Raw genomic sequence first — 20,822 nt, forward strand, 5'->3', positions numbered from 1 at the left:
TGTTCTTAAGGAGGATTGAGACCCTCATTTTTATTTCCTGTCCCTGCTGGCAGCATCACATATATCCCTAAGTGTGTTAAATGAGATCGCAGGCACTAAGAATGAAAGATCTTTTTCAACATGCTACTCAATGCCTTGTTGCAATTACTGGGAGCATTTGTAAAAAAAATTTGCAGGAGGCGCAGGTGGCACACTGATGCAAATTAAAGGTGACGGCGACAAATGCGACATGCGTAGAAAGGCTAGGCAAAGACAGTTAAATACAGATAAGTGAGGAAGGCTAACTTTGCGTAAATGACAGGAGCAGAGTTGTCACTATCACGCTTCGCTACTGTTGGAAGCCATTCGAGTGCCCTGTTTAAGAGCCATTAAGTCATTAAATTTAAATCGAATTTGCTGTTTCTTTTCAGGGAAGAAAAAAAACATTAGGGGCACTGTTGTTAAAAAGATGCTGTAATGCATTTTTACCAAGAACTGCGGGTACATAGGTGCCCTACGCCTGTCAGATGGAGTCGTGTTATATAAAGTGGAATTCACAGCAGTAGCAGGTGACCTGGTTTAAAATAGCAGCCGAGAAGAAAAAAAGTTTCCTGAAAGTAGGAAGTCTACTTCCTCATAGTGCTTACAGTAACTGTGAAGTCACCCGTTAGCACTGAAAAATGATGCGTCTTTGGAGTATTAAACAGCCGAATCACTTAATCACTGTACAGTGTTGCGGGCTTTTACTGCGTCGCTGACGTGGCTCTAATACTAAAATAGCTTTTTGTTGCAAAATACAAAAGTAGTCTTTATTTTTGTGTTTTGGCACAAACTGTTAGATGGGTAGGTTTAAGCTCTTTTGGAGCAGGTTAAATTGTCAAGAATACAAAAGTAGGTGTAGCGTTTAAGACTAAACTGGCTTCAGTATATTATATCATGGTTGGCACTGTGTGTGTGTGTGTGTATGTGTGTGCATCCATTCAAGTGTTGTGGGCCAGACCTGGCTCCAATGATTTATTACACTGCTTGAAGGGATTTGTACTTTCATGAGGTCACATGAGTAGCATGTCAGTCAGGCATAGCAAAGTGTTCTCTTTGGCCCTGCTGGCAGTTGGTAGGCATGCCAAAACAGAAAGAAAGAAAAAAATCCTGTTTCCAGCACATATTCAGGTACACCAGCAGGTACGCAGTCTTACACCCACACCCGCACACTTACAGAACCAAATACTGTAATCCAGCTTAGCACTGCTTCATCACCTGAGCAGGAGGCAGACGTTATGCAAATGCACGTAAGATATTTCAGAGGCACGTCAGATTAAGCCTGCCTTTAAAATGTCTTTTGAGAGATTAATTCTATGCAAATAGAGCATCACGAGTTGAAAAACGAGATGGGTATTTTTCTAATAACACTAAGAGGAAGCCACTTAGATGCAAAGTGGAGTCTTTCAGATTGACCTGGGGTAATCATTACGAGCCTAAAGGTAGTACAACGTTTTTTCTTTTGGCCAACATTAATCTGCAAAACTCAAATGAAAATTAAACATAGCTATGTTCATTTGCATGCTCTTTTCTTAATGTGCATATTCCTACCAGATGTGAATTTATACGTTTATTGATGATGCACTTGATGTATTTGAAGATACCGTCACCATAGATTTGTATTACGGCTTTCTTATGTGCACCTTCAGGTTTCTTTCATCATTTTGTTTGCAATATTAAAATAGTGGGTTACAAAAAAAGCTGTAAGCTGGAGACCAAAGAGCAAAGTGAACAAAGAAAATCTGATTATATCAAACATATTTATATATGTATATAAATATATATATTATTTTCTGCTTCTTCCGTATGTAACTGCTCGCATTGTTGAAAATAGTACATGAAAGTGATGCTAATATTAGAATTATCCACTGATTCCTTTTGCTAATAAAGAATAGATAGAGTCTGCCTGGCAGGCTATATGCACACACTCATGTGGTTTGTATTCTTATCTCGGTTACTATCTCATCTTCTAGGTGGGGGCAAAGGGGGCATTCATTTCACTGGTGTGTCGGTGAGGTAAAACCGCAGCATCGGGCAGCATGTTGGCACCTGCGTGATCCCACCAAAGAAGCCTCATTAGTCGGTGAGTCGGATAAATGTTCTTTCAGTTCATGCAAGGGCATCTGTTTTTAGATTTTCTATATTAAACCTAACCTTTTTGTCAGCTCACTTTTGAATTAGTTTGTTGTCATTCATCTTAATGATAAAAGAAGCAGAAGAATCACTCTCACAACTTTAAGCTGCTAATGGATAAAACTGCAGCAGACTCTCTCCACACTACGTCATTGACTTTGTTTTTAATTGAGTTGTGGCATTTGAAAAGTATAAAAGGAGGAATATGATAAGGTTATTTTTTTGCTAATTTTTCCCATGTGCTCATTTTTTGTGTTATTCGTTACAGAACATACAGAGTACACTTTATATCATTTTAAATAAAAAGTTAAAGTCCATCTGAATCTTTAAAGAAAACTACAAAATGTTTGAAGAATTAGCCTAAACTCTTTTACTCCTGCATTTCAAGACACTAAACGTTTTACTACAATGTATGGCTACACATATTTCTCAAAATGAAAACAATTTGAAAACAGTTACTTTAAAATATCCGGTCAATAAGTGATGATGTGGCGAATCCTACTTCCGGGCCTAAAGTAGTCTGCGTTTAATATGGCCTTTGTGTTGTTAACATGTTTAATGTTTTGTAATTTTTTCTATTTAATCTCAAAAAGCTCCTAAAACAGTCAGTGATCACTGTTGACCTCCCTCGGCTTTTATTACCGCTAATCATTTATTTAAGCTCAGTTTTTAAAACCTTAGGATGTAACTACAGCCCAGTCCATGCAGCAGTATATGAATGACTAACCTCGTATTGTGGATGGATTATCTCAGTTCTTCTCCTGGCTGAAGTTTGGTCCTTTTACAGCATCCTGCCATGCGATTACATTTGTTCCTGACCACCGAGAACTTTTATCGAGTGGAAAAAAAGTTAGCTTGTTTATATTATGCTAGCATAGCTGTGTCGCTAGCGGTCACGTAGCACATCATTATATACCAGCTAGCCAAACTTCAGTAACCCTACAAACGTCACTGCTGTTTAATTTTCTGTCTTCATTTATGTTGGAAGTGATAACAGAGCTGTACGTTTGAATTTGTTTCCAAAACCCCGCAGTCAGGACATGCTATATTGTATTTAGATAGAAGCTAGCGAGCTAACTTCCTGCTAACTTCTAACTCCGTTAAATGTCATAAATTCCGTTTTCATGGATGCCTGGATGTTAAACTCAATTGTTACACCTGGTAGAGCAGAACGCTGATCATTTTATTAAAGATGAAAGACTTTAGACAGTTTTTCAACTCTCAGTAATGCCATAGTGATCGTTTGATATATGGACCTGCAGCGGAGTTTAGGCCCAGACAGGGCTAGTGATGTCAGACTTAGCGACCGGATATGTGAAATGGGACAAGATTCGTGATTTAAGGCTGATAACAAGTAAGTGAAAAGTTGCGCATAATCAGCATAAAGTTGGTTTAATCAGCTTTGTACATACTGCAAAAATGCAAACGTAACACAGAAAGTCTGCTTAACATCTAAAATGAATATTAACTATGTCATAATTCAGCACAGAAAAAAAAACAATGACTCGACTCAATTTTATGCCTTAATAAAATTTGGTTTAGAAAAAGCTAGCTGATCGCTGGTTGCTTGTGAGTGTAAATGAGATGTTAGTGTTGCAAAACTGAAGTAATAAAAAGCTTTTATTGTCTGTTTTAGGAGTAAAAAGGCAAAAAGCGGGTTATTTTAGCCCTTTGTTCTGTGTTTGCCAGGCAATATAACGACCATAATATCTGATATAGATAAGAACTACAGAAGACTAAGATGTAATTGTGTGCCAGGCCTGGTTGTTAAGCTCTCAGTAGTCTAGAAGGAGTAAACAGAAAAAGAAACAAACAAAGACACAGATAAAGACGAGAGCACTCAGAGAGCTAACTATCCCCGACAGGGAACAGCAATACTAAAACTGATGTTATTTATGCTGATGTAATCATTCGTAATACTGAAACCCCCAATAATGACGTCTGCACTGTTTTTATAGATCATTTGTGCTGAATTCAGCATTGTTAATGGGAATCTAGTGTAGTATAATAATCTTTTGGTTTCAATATGAAGTCATGTAATGTTGTAATAAAAAAATATGTTTTAAAGAGCTCAAGGAAGTGCTTATGTCTCCCAGTCACTCTTATATTGCTTAAAGTTTGAAGACGATCCAGTGGAAACTAAAGCCTTTTCCTAATGCTAAATGGACCAGTCTTATATAGAGCTTTTCTACTTTATCCAAGCACTCAAAGTGCTTTACTAACTTGCCTCATTCCTATATTCACACTCATTTGCACAAGCACTTTTTTCTATTTAACATTTACACACATTCAAACTCAGATGGATGCATCAGAGAGTAACTTGGGGTTAGTATGTTGCCCAAGGATATTTAGTATGCAGACTAGAGCAGACGGGGATCAAGCCACCAAACGTCCGAGTAGCAGCTGCTCTACTGCTGCTCTACCACCTGAGCGACGGCCACCCCAAATTCATGTGATCCTAACCTTTGACCTATGACCTTGAAGCATTACTTCTAATATGGTCTATTTTATTAATTTTACTAATATGATTAGAGCAGAGCTGTCTGAAATCCTTTGCCTGTTCAAGCTGTAAAAAGCTTGCAGATTTCTCAATTATTATGTCATTATGTGAAACTTTATGTCATCATTGTGATGTCTTAGGGTTTTGTACTGAAAAAATAAACACTGTGTTGTACAGCCCTCTCCATAGTCATATAAAATATTAGTTAACATGGTTTCTTGCAATTGTTTTTCAAGGTCAGCTTTGACCTTGGGCATGAACAGCGAAGGTCTAGGACAAATGCTTAGCCAGCCTAGTTGGTCCACCATGCCTTGGTGTATTGTTGTGATGTTTCAATTAAAAAAAATATATAACTTTTTACTGGTTTTCACATTTGGTGTCGATTTTCACCAAAATGAAATAAGCTGTCTTTTGTATCTACCATCAGACAGAATTTGAACATGATATCTTAAAAACTGTGGATGTTAGACTGCTAACAAACAGACAAGCACAAGAAACTGATTACATTGTATCATAGTGAGATTCATGCCCTCAAGGCTTGTGAAAAGCATGAACAGTTTTGACGTCTTGATGGAAGAAGGAATCTCATGCTTGACACATTTAGTGGGAATGGACTTCAACTATGCTCCCTTATTTCCTCCAGTCGTAATTACTGTTGCCCCTAGAGATAACAGTATATTTTTCTGGTGGTTTTCTTGTGTCCGTTCAGCCTCATCAACAGCAGAAAAGGCTTTTTTAAAATTTAAATCACAATGTAAGATGTTTACATTGTGTGTGAATCACCTTTCAATTCAATTTTATTTATATAGCACCAAATCACAACAACAGTCGCTTCAAGGCGCTTTATATTGTAAGGTAGACCCTACAATAATACAGTGGCTTGCAAAAGTATTCGGCCCCCTTGAACTTTTCCGCATTTCGTCACAATACAGCCACAAACATGAATCCATTTTATTGGAATTCCACGTGAAAGACCAATACAAAGTGGTGTACACGTGAGAAAATCATACATGATTCCAACACTTACAAATAAATAACTGCAAAGTAGGGTGCAAAACATACAGAGAAAACCCAACAATCCTATGACCCCCTATGAGCAAGCACTTTGGCGACAGTGGGAAAGAAAAACTCCCTTTTAACAGGAAGAAACCTCCGGCATAACCAGAGAAAGAAAAAAAAATCATGAGAAAATGAGAAAACAAAACAAAGAAAGGACTAACTTAAAGCTTGAATAAATGAGGTACTGTAGATTGTAGATTGTCAGGAAGAGAAAAAACTACATACAGTGTTTTAGTTGTTGGCGCTGCAACACAACAAAGCATAAAACAATTTTAACAGCTACCTGCTGTGCAGCATTCTAAGCAGCCAGAGTGTGATCGGGGCAAATTCCTAGTGTCATTTCCCACATTTAACCAGCATCTGATATACTAGAACCCGTTTTGAGGAGAGAAAATCCCTGACCCAAGCCTGCGCGGTGATGTAGCTGAAGGAATACATTCAGTGGGGTATAAATATTGCACAGTGAGTACATGGAGGGCTTTTTGGCCAATGAATTATTACAAAGTCCAGTGGCTTCGTGCCAGCCGCGGAGTATATCTCGCTCAGCTTCACCCTGCAATAAGCTGTGACTGGGGAATTTTGGTTATAGTCACACCACAAATAAAGACCAGTGATACCAGAAATCCATCACATTCATCCCACGTGTTGTGTGCTTACATTTGGCCAGACTCAGCAATATCCAGTTAGCTAAAAGGGTGTAAATAACAATGAAAGTGCACACAGCAGGTGGTAGACAAAAAAAGAGAGAGGAAAAGTTAATGAAGTTCCACTTTTTTTTCCTGTATCATCATTTTTTTCTTCTTTTTCTGTACACACGAGGCACAGCGGCGTTAGCTAGTCAACATTTACAGGAGGCAGGAATGAGAGACTATTTCCCTTGGTGATCAGCTTCATGATGCTTTGATAGATGGTGATCCCCGAAGCGAATAAAGCGTGCCACCTTCTCATTCTCGCTCTCAGAAGAGCAAATCTGGATGGCGACGATGATGGTGGTGATGATGATGAGTTTATTTGCTCAACATCAGTAGAACAGGGATGTGAAATTACTCCATGTTCGGATTTTTCCTGCTAAATCACTTTTCATTTGCACAAGATAATCACGTAACCCGGCGGAGCATGAAGTCGATAGTTAATACAGCTGATTGTACCAGCACAATGAGGTTAAACGAAGATCAAAATAAGTATTCGAAATGGAAAAAAGGGGGGGAGGGGATGACTTTTGGATTGTCAAACCAAAGATATGTTGGGCAGGTTGGTGATTAGCAGCAATGCATAATCCCCAGTCTGCTGACATATTTCTTTTGGATACAGGCTGTCTGAAAAAGACAGATATGCAGTGCAGAATGGATCAAATCTGTTTCATGTCAGATAGCAGCTAGTGGTTTCTCAGGACAAATCTCTACTAAGCCACAAGCAGACTGGATTAGAGATTGAAGCAGTGACCACGGTGGATCAGGAGAATACTAAAAAGGTGCATTATTAAATGATTAGCGACAATTTCCGATAACCTCCAAATTACTTACTTAAATACAGCACATTCATAAGTCCCGTTGCCTCACTTGTCGTGATTGAAATGCTGATTCTTAAATATCGCATTTGTATTGTGATTATGAGGAAGCGAACGTGGGAGATTTGTCTTGTTCTCTGTGGAGAAAAAATGCAGAATTTTGCAAAAGCCCTGAGCCTGTGCGCATGTTTAATGCAATGTGCAGGTTTGTCTCGAGGTGTTACGGATGAGGTGTTTCATGGGACATATTTCATCACTGTTAACGGCACACCTGCTGCTCATTTAGTCCTGTGACAGGTAATGTTCTGGTGGTTTTTGAGATGTGGCTTAAACACACGCATACTGTTTGCTTGCAAAAAAATGTAAAAAAAAGAGAGAAAAACATGAAGAAATGGAGCTGCAGCATCACTGGTCATGCAAATGGATAATCTCAGCTTTTTCTTTCATTAGTTAACATAGTGTAAACGTGTGCGGCAAACAATCTGCATACTTAATCCCACTGCAACCTCCAAAGGAAATGAAAGAAGAGTCTAAAGTGCGTCAGGATACACATGTTGAGGGTCTATGAAACTTCAAACCGAATCATTCTTACACAGACAGATATTTTTCAGCCAAAGTGTGTTTTTGTTGCCAGCCTTTATCCAGCATTATATAACCACAAGATGGTGCTATGCATCACCGTTTGCCTTGCAAGCCTTCCCCAAGTCCCCCCACGTGAGGAGGCGTGATTCACCTGCGTCATTAGAATGACTGCTTTCCATTTAATAACTCAGTAAAGTCTCATTTGCATGAAAAATTAAACGAAATACATGCTTTGTTTTTGAATCGCTCGATCAGGATTGACCGTGATTGCCAAACTAGTTATTTTAAATCTCAATCTTCAAATGACAAAAAGTTGCAGTCATTTTATTTAATCCAAGAAAAACTAAACATTAAACATTATCTACATTACATTTTCCATTTTCTCATTTCACAAAAGAAATCCCAAATCGTCTAAATAAATCAAACTAAAACTAACACGAAGATGTGAAAACCACCATCAGGAAGAGCAAACTTGAGTTTTAAAGAATGTGATGAAAAAAGAAATATTGAATTAGTTGTCGGGCGACTCGCTTTCAGGGAAGCTTTATGTATGTGCGTAACATGTGACAGGTTAAATACGTGTTTACATGCTTATGCAGTATAGAAGGAGATTAGATGGGGTGATAGTACAATTGAAATTACAGTAAAATCCAGTAGGTGGCAGTCTGTCAATACAGATTTTTTTTTAACACACCCACAGTAGGTGTGCCTCTCATCATCAGGAGAGGTTCCTTACTTGCTATGTCTCTGCACAGTATGAAGGGTGAATGCAAAGTGACAGCGCAAATGAACTTTTATCGATGGTGTAATGAAACACGCAAGCTATTTGGATGTGGTGTGTATGTGTATGTGTGTGTGTGTGTGTGTGTGTTTATATACATATATATATATATCATGGATTAATGGCTGCATGAGAAAGTCAGCACTCACACACACACCTCTGCAGTGTTTTTTCCTCCTTCATTTTCGCCCCTTATATCTCTTGCGCTCCATCTCTCACACTTGCACAAAGCTGAATGGCGTCACCACCCACCACTCACACTCACTCACGCGCGCAGACACACACACACACACCTCCTCGCCATCTGTCTGTGCAGCGGCCCATGTCTCTTGCACTGGGAGCAGTTGAGAGCAAGACAGAGAAAGTGTCTCTTGGCTCTTTAGTTCTGAATCCCACTTCCGCTCTTCTTTCTCCTGCTGTGCTGTTGTCTATCAAACGGTCTCACAGCATCACGCTGTGTGCTGATGAGCTCTCCGTGCCTTTGTAACACCTGTGTGCTTTTACTGTAACGAGAGCTCGTCTCAGCTTCGACCTGAGTCCCGTTTCCGCGCGAATGTTAAAGCTCAACAAAAGGAAAAACAAACCAGCCTGATTAGCTTGTTTATAATAAGTTTCATATTAATAGCACAGATGGAAGGATTACGCCCTCCAAGAAATATTTTTGGTAAAAGAAACCGTGGGACCGGCATGTTCCCCGTGACAGAGTGCAAGAGGAATGCGCACATTTTGGACATCGTTTGCTGCCATTACCTCTGCCAGAGTTGTAAGGAAGCAGAGTGAATTTCTCTGTGTGCTCCTTGATTTTATCGAGCAGCGTGAGTTTACTGTGAAAAAATAAATAAATAAAGCACACAAAGCCAGGAATGACAGCATCTTTACACAACAGAATGATTAAAATCCACAGGAATGCACTTGATAGGTGTCATCAAGACTGTGTTTTCCCCTCTGTCTAAGATTCATTTCTCTTCATAGTAAATTTTCATAACCCTGCAACTTTACAGAAAGCTTTGTAGGCAGCTTAAGTAATTTGAACAAAAATGCATCACCTCTCTCCCCTCAGTCGCCTCCCTTTAGACAGCAAGCAAAAGTGCCTTCATAACGCTGCTATATTCAGCTGCGGTGATAAGAAATGGCAGCTATCAGCAAGCGGTCTGGAAGCTGCATATAACTGTTATTGTGTGTGTATATATATAAAAAAATTGATTTATGTGGCCTATCACTTAGGAGGTGCAAAATGTGGATGAGTATGAGGCTAATATAATAATAGAGGATGAATGAGAGGGATAAAGAAAGGGCCAGGTGACGCCTCAAGAAGGAGAGTGAGATCAAAGGCAAAAGACGTTTAATAACAGCAAGAAATTCAATTTTCTAATCATCTTCTGTGGAGTTCACGTAATTAATTTCAGTTAGAAAAGAGAGGAAATCATTATATTAAGATAAAGGACTATATATATATATATATATATATATATATATATATGTGTGTGTGTATGTATGTATGTATGTATGTATATATATATATATATATATGTATATATATATATATATATATATATATATGTATATATATATATGTATGTATATATATATATATATATATATATATATATATATATATATATATGTATATATATATATGTATATATGTCAGAAAGTTTGTATCAACTTTTGAGCACAATCACTTTGAATTTTTTTGAATATGCATCACCTTTCATCCAAGAATTCAATTCAATTCAATTTTATTTATATAGCGCCAAATCACAACAAATGTCGCCTCAAGGCGCTTCATAGATACAGAGAAAAACCCAACAATCATATGACCCCCTATGAGCAAGCACTTTGGCGACAGTGGGAAGGAAAAACTCCCTTTTAACAGGAAGAAACCTCCGGCAGAACCAGGCTCAGGGAGGGGCGGCCATCTGCTGCGACCGATTGGGGTGAGAGAAGGAAGACAGGATAAAAGACATGCTGTGGAAGAGAGACAGAGGTTAATAACAGATATGATTCAATGCAGAGAGGTCTATTAACACATAGTGAGTGAGAAAGGTGACTGGAAAGGAAAAACTTGGCATCATGGGAATCCCGGCAGCCTACGTCTATTGCAGCATAACTAAGGGAGGATTCAGGGTCACCTGGTCCAGCCCTAACTATATGCTTTAGCAAAAAGGAAAGTTTTAAGCCTAATCTTAAAAGTGGAGATAGTGTCTGTCTCCCAAACTGGAAGCTGGTTCCACAGAAGAGGGGCCTGAAAACTGAAGGCTCTCCCTCCCATTCTACTTTTAAATACTCTAGGAACAATAAGTAGGCCTGCAGTGCGAGAGCGAAGTGCTCTAATAGGGTGATATGGTACTACAAGGTCATTAAGATAAGATGGGGCCTGATTATTTAAGACCTTGTATGTGAGGAGCAGGATTTTGAATTCAATTCTGGATTTAACAGGAAGAGGCTTCTCCAGTTCTAAAACCAAAAGGTGGAGAGTCCCAGGTATTTAAGCCCTACTGGGAGTTGGCTCCTTTGGAGGTGGTCGCTGACCCACTATTAATCATCGCATCGTCGCAGGAGCCAAGTTGTGAAAAAAGGTGCAGGTCATTACCACCAGAGGTTTCAGGTGAAACCACGGTGAGACCTTGGCCCAACCTATCAACCTAACTGATGCAAGGTGCAAGTTGGGGTTGAGTTGTTTTGACCAATCAGTAAAGAGACTGACTATTTTGGGCCCACAAGCTTTATCATTTGGATATGATAAACAAATAAAGATCAAATTACTCTGAATGTACCAAAGCAAACATCTAATATGTCCATATATTATATATATCTAATACTACACAGTCTACCATCGTTTATGAGTGTTTGATTTTCCCTATAAATCCAACAAGTGTCAAATGATCCCTAATGAAAACACCCACTAAGTGCAGTCCAAAATGATTTCATACCTACGCAGCAGCAAAGATAATCCCACATTTTCCAAAACAAAAAGCTAAAACCTCTTTAAGGACTTTGTTTGCAATCTTGTATAGATATAAATCCAAGCTACTTTTCTCTGTTGAATATCAGTCTCTGATGCTCATTAAATGTTGTATGGAGAAAATAGGCTTGGCGCTAGCAAACAGCCTCATGTTTACCCGTTGGCGCAGAGCTGGTGCGATGTCCAGACTTGTAAATCAGGCCCATTGAGGTAGCATAATGCCGATGATTATGACAGCCAGTCGCATGGGAGTGATAGAGGGACGTTGAGTTATGGACTTGGGGAGGATGCCCAGAACTGAAGAGTCTCGCAAATGCAGAAGCACTTTCACCAAAACACAAGTCCCCAGATGGGGACTAATGCTGCAGTTGGCGGCTGCACCACCCAAATGACTGCATATTAGCTGCTCAAAACCCAGCACACATGATGGTGAAGGTTTTCCTTTTCCCCCCCCTAAATTTCATAGTTGTGCCATTTTACTAAAAAATCTGAAAGAAAAAAAAATCACTTACTGAATACAAGAGCAACACACAGCCAGAGTATTTTGAAAGTGTTTTGTGTTGCACTGGCATGCGATGCATCACTTAACTAGATGACTTCAGCCAGGCGGATTCATTTCCATTCACTGTATTACTAAAGAATCTACTCTTTGCGTTCTGCTTTGTTCATTCTGCTCCTCTCCGCAGACCAACGATCATTCATCCCCATTGATCGTCAGCCATGATAATATAATCAGGCGTAAAGCACTGACAAGGCTGGCCGGTCCGATAGATCAGAGCTGCTGACAGCAGAGCTATGCACAGGTCATAAACCCTCACCTTCCTTGTTTGACCCCGCATCAATTTGGCTCTTTCCAATATGAATGCAAATAACAATGCGTTTTTGGTGACATGTTTATGGTTATCTCTGTATCCCCCCTCTCACTCCACCCGCTGCACCTAAATGTGCTAATGTTACTGAGCTAATGGGATTGAAAGAAGGTAACCTATTGCTCTGGAGTGGCCGGCACTCCACTCCCAAATACCTACTCTGAGCACCACCGTTGCCCATGCGCATTTTTTGCGTTTGTTTGGGGTTTTTTTGCACAAACACTTACATATACAGTATATGCATACCTACATGTCCTCCGCCTCACTCACTTGTGTATGCATTGAGCTGATAAGTACTGCGGCTCATTTTCCCCATGGCAAAGCACAGTAAAAAACTGGGGAGTAATAATTGCTTTGGGGGGGTGGGTGGTGCGGCAATACGAGGATGGCTAAATATGCTTGATTGCCTCCTAAGCTTCAGTGCTGTGTAATGAAATATGGCTGCTGCAGACGGGGGCTCCCGTGCGATAGCTTTCTTGTCACTTTCTCACTTGCCTTTTTCTTTTTTTTCTTTCCCCTGCAGCCTTTCACTCTACGGCGCTGGCATTTTCATCTTTGCTTGCCCATTGCCGTTGTCATAGAACAGAGTGCGTCCGAGCATTTGTTGCCATTGAACGCTATCTTAGCTATAATGTAATAATTACGGAGGCCAAATCCGACCTAATTGAGTATTCCTCCCCGGCATCAAAACGCCAGGCGCCTTAATATTCCTCTGTTCTACAATTTAATTTGTGGATTCATTAGCATGACCGGCGTGTATAGAGAGAAAGCTGATAACAAGGAACCCGGCAAAACACACCGGTGATGAGGTCAGTTTGTAGAGGCCAGCCATATCCTCACCTGGGTAATTACGTTAATTTACATGTAAGAACCGTAACACTGAAAACCTTTTTTTAAAATGCATCTAAATGTCAGGTTAGCTTGTTTCCTTTAGCTTCTGCAAATAAAGAAGAGGTTTTCACACAGAAAATTGCCTCTGAGTCAGTGTGATAAGTGTCGGACAGAGACACTACTTTGTTCGTGACATTCACAATTATCTTTGCTAATCATCCCATTTGACCGCTATAAAGTTCTACAATAATGTTTCAAAAGATAATGAGTCAAATTAAAACTCATCCAAAAAAAAAGAAAGAAATGTGCCAGAACCAGCTCATCTTTATTGTAACCACCCAAAGCACATTTCTCCATGTTAGTTAAATAAGTAGCAAATCATTTACAAGAATATTAGTCCACAGGCTTGTATGGGCACAGCAGCATCTGCTAATGCATTTAGCAGGAAAATAGCCTGAGAAAATCTTCCCCGCACATTAAATAGACTTAAAAAGACATTTTTTTCCTTTTTTCTTTTTTTTTTTTCTTTCAGAATAACTAACAAGCCTAATTTGTTGTGCTACTTAAAGGAAAATGTAATTACACTTGTTTTCATAATTCACAAAGTCAATCGATAACTGCTGTTAAGTCATTCTCTACCGCACGAGCAATTTTCTCTTCCTTCAACTGAAATTTGGTTCAAAAGCACTTTTCTGTTTCTTAACTATACATTTTGTACATAATGGTGCCGAATACATGAACTAATTAAATGAGCAACATAACAATGTTGAAAAGCTCTGTATACAAAAATTTATGGTTGATTATTTTTTTAGTAAGAGCTAATTGCTTTGTGTAGAGAAATGCTTTTCTTATACTTTTTCTATTTCTGTTTTTTTCGTGCATGTAGTTCTCTTTCCTGAGACGTCAACCACAGGATGAGGCCTGCGGCAGGTAAGAAACTGAGCAGAATATCTTGATGCTTTTTAGACAACAATTTTAACTGTTCTTTAAATATATATTTGTTTAAATTTCACACAGTACGTTAAGTCGGGGTTACTTTGTTCTACTTTCAAATTTGTGTATGTGAGCTGATGATGTTTCTAAATAACCATCTTTGTTTAAAAAAAAGAGTAAATTGCATGTTGTGAGTAGAGACAGGCCCAAGAATATGTCAAGTGACATCAAATCAAGCGCTAAGCTGAATCTCGACTCCAGCTCCATCTCCTGACCTGGATCGGGGCGGAGGAAACAGACTATATCTGGCAACCTAAACCTTTTTAAAGTGACTGAGAGTGTGAGGGAGACTGACTGGCACTGATGGGACCAGACCGGGACTGCGCGATGCCGTGCTGCACTGCACCCGGGCCTCAGAGCCTGATTGATAGAGTGTGATGAGACTGTCACTGAGCAAGGAGAGAAGCCGAGAGATAGGCTAGATGGAGGGAGGGAAGTGGGCTGACCAGGGGAGAGAGATAGAGAGAAATAAATCTGAGAACATGTGAAGGATGAAGTGGGGGAATGAAGTGGCTGGATGGAAGGTGGACATATGAAGGATGGGGAGGCGGAGCGCTGGGGGCGTGGGGTGGGGTGGGGGGGGTTGTCGATGTTGGAGAGGTGAGTCAGATACTGAGAAGCTTACAGCTTTGCTTCTGAGCGAGATATACTTGGCATAAACAGATTTAGTTGATATGAATATCTGCAAAAACAGGATAAAACTTTAAAAAAAGGCAAGAAGTTATTTTTATGCAAGCAAAAATATCACATGACAAATTGTGGCTGATATTTATTAGGGTTGGATTTACTCCATTTACTAAACAAAAACTTTTTTTTACATAATGGAAAAAATTCTTTTGTAACTTGCAACATAATATGTTAGCACTTGCCGTTATTTTTATTTCTTAAAGAAAAGCAAAGGTAAACAAAAGATTGGTCTGCACATATATTCTGATGGGGTTGGGGAATATTCTCAGACGTTCCAAGCAGCTAGCATTAGGCCAAGAGCTGGAGATTGTGTGCTCCACGATGCCCCCTACTGGGCAAATCCAGCAAGTCATTATAGTAAAAACTAAAAACTAAATGTGAAAAGTTGATGAACATGTTAATTTAAGCTTTCAAAACATTATGTGTTCATAATCTAATACCTTTACTGATTTTCCTAAACTTTGCCTCTGACACGTGCACTCCAAACAATAATAAAAGATAATAATTAAAATATTAATTTAAAAGACTAACACTAAAGTCAGTAAAAACTAAATTGAAATAAGAAAATCCTCCCTGAAAATTACCTGAACCTAAATTGAATGTAAAACAAAAAGTCAAAATTAAATTGAAGTAAAAGCTGATTTGAAAATTCGGAATGATAATAACTCTGCAGCGGGAGTTAATTGCACCACTAAGTTGAAAGACCAGCCTTGAAATAAATGAATGAATTACTGAGGATGGGTGCTAATAAATGCTCTTCAATAATCAGTGTGACCAACTTGAAACACGCGACAAAGTTGGGGATGAAATGGCAAAAATGTAGCTAATATATCTACTACTTCGGGATAACTTGTTAGCTAAGAAAGTCGTCAGCTTGCTTCTACAATATTACATCAACCATCCAGTGACAGGTTTCCACATCACTGCGTTTGCAGCTTTCAAACCCGAGTGCTGGTGGCAGCACGTTGAGCAGCACTGTTGCCTTACAGCAAGAAGATCCTGCGTTCAATTCCACCATCAGGCCATGTTCTTTCTGCATGTTCTTCCCGTGTTTGCGTGGGTTCTCTCCCACAGTCCGAAGACATGCAGTTAATGGGGTTAGATTAACTGGAAACTCTAAATTGCCCGTAGGTGTGAATGTGAGTGCGAATAGTTGTCTGTGTTTACGTGTTGACCTATCCGGGGTGTACGCTTCCTCTTGCCCTGGGATAGGCTCCAGTCCAACCGCGACCCTGAAAAGGATAAGCAGAAGCGAATGGATGGATGGATGAAGTCCAAGAAGCAACAGTTTTTAAGTTGTAAATAAAAATAGATACCAAAAACCTAATCTATTGCCCAAACTTACTTTCTGTAGCTTAGATTCAAAGTTATCGTTTATATCAGGTGTTTTTTGGTCCCATTGCCACTGGTGTATGCAATCAAGTGCCTAGCCATGCAGTCTGCCTTTACAAACATTTGTGAACGAATGGCAAATGGCTAACCAAGTAACTGCAGAGCTCCAAACCTGCTCTTGCATCAACATCAGCACAAAAACTGCACGCTGGGAGCTTCGGAAGATTGGTTTCCATGCCCGATCAGCTCCTTTAGGTGTAAGTGTAGGTGGTCTAGTGCTTTTGTCTATATAGAGTAGGTTCTGCAAATTGTTTTATATACAATTCACCCAGCATATATTCATTTCCACACATAGTCATCCACCCATTACAGGAGATGCTGTGCAAAATACTAACCTGTCTTTAGTGGATAACCTCTTTTGATTAGCAAGATAAGGAGGACTTTGAGTATTTCCTTTCACCACCGATCTACTTCCCACTCTAACCATACCAAGAAAAAGCCCAGATCTCACACATTTTAGCATATTGTAGTATATTAGTGCAATTCTAAATAAGTCAGGTTTGATCATGAGAGTTCTCGTCTTTGCAACTTTAATTTCCAAAACTATATTTCCTGCACTGTATGTTGGCCATGTGAATATCCTAAATAGTTTATTGCCTTGTTTATCAGTTCATCAGCACCTGCTTTGGTCACAATATTAGATCTTGAGGACACATGGCATCTTGGCAATGAATGGACTACAGGCTGAGTTAAAGCCCTGTTCTGGGAATTCCACAGTTAGTGATTTTAGACTCAATAAAGGCACCATGTTTTAGTTTTATCCTTGCCTGAGGAAAGAAGGCTGACTCACCAGAACGCCAAAGTTATTATTAGTGCCTCACATGTGTGGAGAAAAGCTATGTGTATGTGCATGTCAGTGTGTGGAAGACAGAGAGAGAGAGAGACAGAGAGAGGCAGGCTGAGCCCTAGCAGTAGTGGTAAGTGCATGCAGGAGCAACATGAGGAGCTCTTATCTGCCGCCTGCCAAGCCCTGACCAGGGCCCTGACTCCTGCGCTCCCTCCCTCTCTCTGTCCGTCTCCAGCAGGGCTTCCAACTGGTCCTCTATTGGCAAGGCGGCCAGGTGAAATGAGCAATTCCCATTCAGGGACAGGAATGCTGCACAGACTCACCCTGTGAAATGGCTGCTCACTTTGGCAGATCAATGCACTCTCTTTCCCTTGTGCACTGCCACTGAGTGATAGCCAGGAAGAAAAAAAGAGGGGAAAAAATGAGTATGGGTAGAGAGACGGCAGAGGTGGTTTTGCATATGAGGTTGCACATGCACGAAAGTGTGTAGCGGGGGGAGGCAGGGTGTTAGCAGGGCATTTAATGATATTTGCCATGGCTGCTCTGAGCGAGTGCTATTGGAGGAAAATGGGAAATGCTTTGCATATACTCAAAAAGACATGCAATATTGCTGTTCCTCTTTAAAAGAAAAAGTGCCGGTCCCCGTCCCACCGGATATGAGAATTTTCAGCTGCTCAACTGGAAATTTTTCCAATATGAATGATATTAGCACCAATCATATTAAAATGCTTAGTTGTGCCGAAATGAATTCCATACCTCTTCAGTGAGAGGCTCATATGTCAGACGTTTATAGCACAGCAAGTTTTAAACATAGGTTCAAAACTGTGAGATAAAATGTGCCTAATGTAGATTTATTCTCCAGCTCGTGATTGCACTCAATAGCCAGTGATTTTTTTTCTCCCCCAGCACACTGCATCTGCACTGTCTAGTGAGCCTTCTTGCTCCTCACGGGTAATCTGTCCTTCCACATGTAATAAATCAGGATTTGAGGAGGGCTGGTCTAAGCCCAGCCAAAAATGAAATAACAACAAACTCTAACTGTTTATATAATGAAGAAAAAGTCATTCATAGTAATTTTATATTGCAAAATATCTGTAATAATGCACCATTTATCTCTTTATTACATGGATAACCCACAGCAAAAAAGGGCTTTTTTAAATATATATGTAATGAAAGTAAAAGCATTAAAAAGTTTACACAAATTCTGTCCACACTGTGCAAACACAACGTTTACAATCATCATGTTTGCTGCAGATGATTCTGTCATCGCCTTTGTGTAAGGCTAATATTTAAATAATCAGTCAGCGGCTGCGAAGAGGCCAGCGTTCAGCCGGATCTATTGTCCAAATGTCCAAACTAATCATAAAAAGCATCGTTAATACTCTGATTGTTTTGCTCTTTATTAAATAAACATGTCAAGAGCTTCATAAATCTTTTGCTCGCTGCACATCTGGACAAACACATTGGATTTCTGTGGTTTGAGCAACATGGCTGAATTACGTGTTTGACTCGTTCAAGAGTTGTGTATTTAATAAGCGGGCAGTAGTTGTAGAGTAGTTATAATATTTTGCTCAGGCTTCATCAGAGTTCATAAACTCTGTGTCAAAACAAAACCGTGTCAAAGCACAAACATGTCCCTTCTTCACAGGAAAATCTTGAACGTCTGCGTGGAGCTCAAGGGAAGATGAATGTATTGTTGTTACAGTATGAACACATTAAAAACTGAGCAGTCTGTGTTTGCCACGCTGTTTCAAAGAGTTACATTTTTGGAGTATATAGCAATACTGTTTTGAGGCAAATTACTACCATTTTCAATTCAGATGGCTGAATCATGATTCAAATGTAGAGCCTAATAAACCTTCTGCCCTTTATGCCAAAGAACAGTAGATTAAAGAATCCCTACTCAAGAGCTGATGCCCTGCAGGTTTTAGATGTGTCCTTGATCCAACACAGCTAATTTAAATGGCTAAATTACCTCCTCAACATGTCTTGAAGTTCTCCAGAGGCCTGCTAATAAACTTATCATTTGATTCAGTTGTGTTGACCCAGGCTGAGATCTAAAACCTGCAGGACACTGGTCCTCGAGGCCTGGAGTTGGCCACCCCTGCTCTACTAGAGGAAGAACTTGGAATTTGTCTTTGATAGACTAAATGTTACCAAGCAGTCTGCTTCAGTCTGTTTACCATGGGGGAAGTCTTGCACGTTTATTCCTCTTTTTCCATTATGCTGAGGATACGTTATTTTTCTCACCTAAATGTTAATGTATTCATTCATATACTGCACTTAACTGATTCAACTGGATTTCTGAAAGATATATCTTCATGTGAACTTTCATTTCACTTTAAGAACAAGATTTTTTTTTAGATACTAACATGTACCAGCTACCATACTGAGTATAATTTCCCAGTTTGGTCTAATTTCGTCATGGTGTCATGGTTATAGTCTATAGCAGCGGTCCCCAACCTTTTTTGTGCCATGGACTGGTTTAATGTCAGATAATATTTACACGGGCCGGCCTTTAAGGTATCACAGATAAATACAACAAAATAAAATGATACGACCAAGACAAAAACTGTGGTATTTTGTAAATATAATAATAAACGCAAATTCACTGTGTGATTGTGTAACTCTATTAGCAGCGTCCTCCTGAAATGTGCCAACAACATTGAGAGCAGAGATGGGCAGTAACGCGTTACTTGTAATGCGTTACTGTAATCCGATTACTTTTTTCAAGTAACGAGTAAAGTAAGGGATTACTATTGCAAAAACGGTAATTAGATTACCGTTACTTTCCCGTAGGAACGCTGCGTTACTGCGTTACTAAAACCGTGATTTTCTTGCGAGAATGTCTCATGACAGTGACGTAAGCGAGTGCGACGTTCGTGACAACAGCTGTGTGCAGATCAACAATAGATCATATATCGAGTGCGGAGAGAGTATGAGCGTGCAGCGTTTAAAGCGTGGAAGTACTGACCTTACTTTGAGTTTGATTCCATAAAAAGTGACAAAAACATTAGTGTCCGTTGGGCGTGGGAAGAAAACTTCTTTTTACAGCGAAAAAAACCCCTAAACTTCCAAGCAAGCACCGAGTAGCTACGACGTAATGAGAAACTCACAGAGAAACTGCGGTATCCTTCCACTGACCGCTGCGGCACACCTGCACCGGGATAAACCTCCGCCTACTCTACTCCTGCTTTACAGGTGAAAATAGAGCAAAAGGACCGCTAGTCTTTGACTTTATTTATTTTCTGCTGTGTTTTACTTGCATCTGAAAGAGTGAGTGTAAACACAAATATATATATATATATATATATATATATATATATATATATATATATATATATATATATATATATATATTATGTGCTGGAATGTGCAGAAAATAGGTTTAAATGTTAAACTAATTTCTTCCAGTCAGAGAATGTTGCATATAATTAAAATTTTGCTTCATGCATAAAGTTAAAAGATTAAAACTAACAAAACAAGTTTTAAAAAGAGACTTTTCCATTTGATTACATTTTGTATGATGGATTATGTAGAAAAAGTAGAATTGGGCTGAAAGATCTATCGCTTTATCACCTATTCAGGTTGTAAATCGTGTTTTTAAAAAGTAACTAAGTAACTAAGTAACTAAGTAATTAATTACTTTTGAAAATAAGTAATCAGTAAAGTAACGGGATTACTTTTTTGGGGAAGTAATCAGTAATTAATTACTGAT

The 20,822-nt window shown here is 39.3% G+C and overlaps 1 protein-coding gene across 20 annotated transcripts in view; it reads left to right on the top strand.

The window, feature by feature from the left end:
- ptprda (protein tyrosine phosphatase receptor type Da) overlaps nt 1-20,822 on the top strand; it is a 414,186-nt gene that overhangs the window by 164,416 nt on the left and 228,948 nt on the right. For all 20 annotated transcript variants that reach the window (XM_087837434.1, XM_087837442.1, XM_087837449.1 and 17 more), the window contains exons 6-7: nt 1,992-2,101; nt 14,132-14,175. The gene's annotated coding sequence lies outside the window, so the exon portion shown is untranslated. The remainder of the gene's footprint in view (nt 1-1,991; nt 2,102-14,131; nt 14,176-20,822) is intronic.

This window comes from Neolamprologus brichardi, chromosome 3 (genome assembly GCF_056152115.1).
Source record: "Neolamprologus brichardi isolate AB-2024 chromosome 3, ASM5615211v1, whole genome shotgun sequence".
NCBI classification, from domain to species: Eukaryota; Metazoa; Chordata; class Actinopteri; order Cichliformes; family Cichlidae; genus Neolamprologus; species Neolamprologus brichardi.